Here is a 5227-nt window from a genome sequence, read left to right on the forward strand (position 1 = left end):
TGCTCACTTCTGTCTTTTATATCTCAAGAGATTGCCTCAGACACAATCTAGTCTTGTAGATCAGGTCCTGCCTTGCTAACATAACTGCCACCTATCCTCCCTCATTAACATCATAGAGGCAGGTTTACAACGTACAGGAAAATCACACAGTACCAGGAGTCATGGCCTAGCCAAATTGATACACACATTTTTGGGGGGACATAATTCAAACCATGACACAATCCAATCAAAAAATGGGCAAAGGACACGAACAGACATTTCACCAAAGGGGACATTCAGGTGGCTAACAGACACGTGTAGAAATGCTCATTATCATTAGCCATTAGAGAGATGTAAATCAAAACTACAATGAAATACCATCTCATCCATACAAAAATGGCACTGATCAAAAAACACAAAACAATTGCTGGCAAGGTTGTAGGGAGATTCGAACACTTATACACTGCTGGTAGGGTTGTAAAATGGTACAACCACTATGGAAAATGGCATGGCGCTTCCTCAAAAAGCTAGAAATAGAAATACCTTATGATCCAGCAATCCCACTAGTAGATATATATTCTAGACATATAACAGCAGTAACACAAATAGACATATGCACATCTATGTTCATTGCAGCATTATTCACAATAGCAAAAAGATGGAAACAACCTAAGTGCCCATCAATGGATGGCAATAAACAAACTGTAGTACATACAGACAATGGACTACACCCACTCCTCACTTATCAACATGGTTAGGTTCCAAAGACCAGGTCGTTATATGAAAACCTACGTTATGAAAAAGTGGAGGATAACTATGTCAGATCACAAAATGGAGGATGACTACATAATTACATAACTGCCAAATTACATCTACATAACTGCAAAATTATATTATTACATAACTGCCAAACCACTGAGAATCATGGCCCAGCCAAACTGACGCATAACCTTAACGATCACAGCCAGTGTTACTCTCGCCTCATACCTTAGGGCTCGTTACTGCCAGATGTACATCGTTAATGCACAAAATAGTCAGATAGTGGATTTTTTTTTTACTATTGTCATAAACGTGAAATGTTGGATAACGAGATAGTCAATAAGTGGGAAGTAGGTGTACTATGCAATGATAATGAATAACGATGAGTCTGTGAAATATAACATGGATGAATATGGAGTATATTATGCTGAGTGAAATAGGTCAAACACAAAAGGACAAATATTGCATGATATCACTTTTATAAAAAGTCAAAAATAGGTATACACACAGATGGTTACCAGGGATGGGAAGGGGAGGGAGGGGGAATCACTTACTAGATAGTAGACACGTGTTAATTCTGGTGATTGAAAAGGCAATACACAATATGGGGGAAGTCAGCACAACTTGACCAAGGTAAATGAAGACACTGAGAGAAACACAAGAATCAAGGACAGCTATGGTAAATGCTATAACATATACAATTTTGCAACAACAGTAATAACAAACAAAAAATATGTGAGTAGTTACATAGGTAGATATATATGCTATAAAAGTGTGGGAAGGCACATGGGAGTACATTCCAATACATATATAGGTATATTTGTAGGTATATGTATATACTGTCTGTATGTGTTGCATATATATTCATATATACAATAAAGCACATAGGCGGCACAGTTATGGATACTTCCTAGACATACCCAAACACCTTGTGGAACTACTGGGTTTGAAGTTTCAGGACCATAGTCTTGTGGGACAACTAGGTCAACTGGCATAACTTAGTTCATAAAGATAATGCTGTACATTATCTAGTTTGGTGAGTAACACCTGGGGTCTTAAAAGCTTGAGAGCGGCCATCTAAGATACAACTATTGGTCTCTTCCCATCTAGAGCAAAGGAGAGTGAAGGAACCCAAAGATTCAAGGAAGTAATTAGTCTGCAGGACCAATGGCCTACAGGAATCACAGCCTATTCTAGCCTGAGATCAGAAGAACTAGATGGTGCCCAGCCGCCACTACCAACCGCTCTGACCAGGGACACAATAGAAGGTCCCAGTTAGAATGGGAGAAAAATGTAGAACAAAACTCAAATTCATAAAAAAGATCAGACTGATAGAGACTAGAGGAACCTCCAAGACTCTCACCCTAAGACACTGTTTTAACCTGGAACTGAAGCCACTCCTGAAAGTCACCTTTCAGGCAAATAATAGATTGTCCTATAATAAACAATAACACCTGTGAGGAATATACTCCTTTAAATAATCAACCGTGCGAGACCAAACGGTCAACATTTACACAAAAGCGAAGATGAAAAGGCAACAGGGAGCAGGGAAACTAGATGCACAGAAATTGGGCAAGCGAGGTAGAAATGGGGAGAGTGCTGCCACATTACAGGGACTGTAACCAATGTCACAGAAAAATGTGTGTATGAATAGGTGAATAAGAATCTAATTTGCTGTGTAAAGTTTCACCTAAAACACAATAAAATATTTTTTTTTTAAAGAGCTAACAGAAGAGCAAGGCTCTGCTCAGATTGTGTCTATAATGGTTTACATACTGTATACATGGGATTTATGTCAAATCCGCAGCCGAGGACAAGGGTGGTGAAGAAGCAACCAGCCTATAACCTTTCTTAGAGCCAGAATCCAGCAAGAACTTGATCTCAGCCAGGCAGTGCAAATGAGAGGACTCTTTGTCGGAGTGAGCCAGAAGTCTAGTAAGATGGAATTGGGTTTTGGTTGGATGAAACTGTTAGCACAGCCATGGTATCCTTGGCTGGATACATTATTACATTCCAAAAGTGTAGAGAAAGAGATGCAAAATATAGCTAGTGAATATTTTCCAAATGAAGATTAACATGTTACTCTAAATATGAATCTTCCTCAAATATAAGCTGCTAATTTAAAATGCCCCAAGGATTCAGCATCAGATTCCTTCATAAAACAGCCTGGATGACAGCTAAAGTGCATTTTGAATTTAAAATTCAACAACTAGAATATTCTTAGGAAAACCAGCTGCTAACTACAGAGGCACCTTAGCTCAAAGACATGGCCTCAGCCCATACTCAGAACCACCCCATCACCTTCACGTTCCCTTCCCTATGATGATGATGGTGGTGGTGTCAGCAGCAGCTAACAGTAACTGAGCACTTCTATATGCTAGGCTTCTCATTCCCACTACCAATACTTCTTCATTTCCAGCTTTGCCGTTTCAATTGCCAGTAATTATCAATACAACTTGATTGCATGTTTGATCAATTACAGACTGCAGAAGTTAGTAAAAAATCTTCTATTTCTTCATCTTTGGCCTTAGTTGTTGGTGCATAAATTTGAATAATAGTCATATTAGCTGGTCTTCCTTGTAGGTGTATCGATATTATCCTATCACTGACAGTGTTATATACTTCAGAATAGATCCTGAAATGTTACTTTTGATGATGAACGTAACGCCATTCCTCTTCAATTTGTCATTCCCAGCACAGTAGACCATATATACTGTCTGGTTCAGAATAGCCAATAGCACTCCATTTCAGCTTACTAATGCCTAGGATATAGATGTTTATGTGTTTCATTTCATTTTTGATGATTTCTAATTTTCCTAGATTCATACTTTGGGCGTTCCACGTTCCTATTATAAATGGATGTTTCAAGCTGTTTCCTCTCATTTTGAGTCGTGCCACATCAGCAAATGGAGGTCATGAAAGCTTGACTCCATCCAAATCATTAAGGTCAACTCTACCTTGAAGAGGCAGCTCTTCCCCAGTCGTATTCTGAGTGCCTTTCAAACCGAGGGGCTCATCTGGCACTGTATCAGACAATGTTCCACTGCTATTCATAAGGTTTTCACTGGTTAATTTTTTTCAGAAGTAGACTGACAGGTCCTTCTTCCTAGTCTGTCTTAGCCTGTAAGTTCAGCTGAAACCTGTCCACCATGGATGATGCTGCTGGTATTTGAATACTGGTGGCATATCTTCCAGCATCACAGCAATACGCAAGCCCCCACAGTACGACAAACTGCTCATTCATCTACACCAAGAAATTTGGAAGACAGCTGCCTGGCCAGCTGACTGGAAGAGATCAATATTTGTACCCATTCCAAAGAAATGTGGTCCAACAGAATGCAGAAATAATTGAAGAATATCATTAATATCAAACACAAGTAAAATTTTGCTGAAGATTATTCAAAAGCAGTTGCAGCAGTACATTGACAGGGAACTGCCAGAAATTCAAGCCAGATTCAGAAGACGATGTGGAACTAGGGATATCATTGCTGATGTCAGATGGATTCTGACTGAAAGCAGAGAATACCAGAGAGATGCTTACCTGTGTTTTATTGACTATGCAAAGGCATTCAACTGTGTGGATCATAACAGATTATGGATAACATTGCGAAGAATGGGAATTCAAGAGCGCTTAACTGTGCTCATGAGGAGCCTGTACTTAGATCAAGAGGCAGTCGTTGGAACAGAACAAGGGGATACTGCATGGTTTAAAGTGAGGAAAGTTGTGTGCCAGGGTTGTATCCTTTCACTATACTTACTTAATCTGTACGCTGAGCAAATAATTGTATAAACTGGACTGTATGAAAAAGAATGGGGCTTCAAGATTGGAGGAAGACTCATTAACAACTTGCATTATGCAGATGACACACCCTTGCTTGCTGAAAGTGAGTAGGACTTGAAGCACTTACTGATGAAGATCAAAGACTATGGCCTTCACTATGGATTACACCTCAACATAAAGAAAACGAAAATCCTCACAACTGGACCAATAAACAACATCCTGATGAACATAAAAAATATTGAAGTTGTCAAGGATTTCATTTTACTTGGATCCACAATCAACGCCCACAGAAGCAGCAATCATGAAATCAGATGACAAAATCAAACACATGGAAACTGAACAACACCTTGCTCAAAAACTACTGGGTTATAAAAGAACTTAAGGATGGAATAAAGAAATTCATAGACTCAAACGAGAATGAAACACATCCTACCAGAAACTTTGTGACACAGCAAATCCAGTGCTCGGAGGTCAGTTTATAGCAATAAATGCAAACATCCAAAAAGAAGAAAGGGCCATAATCAAAGCATTAACCCTACAACTGGAACAAGTAGAAAGAGAGCAGCAAAACAAGCCCTTGGGTACCAGAAGAAAGTAAATAAGAAGAATTAGGACAGAATTAAATGAAATAGAGAATAGAAAAACAATTGAAAGAGTTAACAAGACCAAAAGCTAGTTCTTTGAAAAGATCAACAAAATTGATAAACC

This window comes from Trichechus manatus, unplaced genomic scaffold (assembly GCF_000243295.1).
Source record: "Trichechus manatus latirostris isolate Lorelei unplaced genomic scaffold, TriManLat1.0 scaffold00047, whole genome shotgun sequence".
Lineage (NCBI taxonomy): Eukaryota > Metazoa > Chordata > Mammalia > Sirenia > Trichechidae > Trichechus > Trichechus manatus.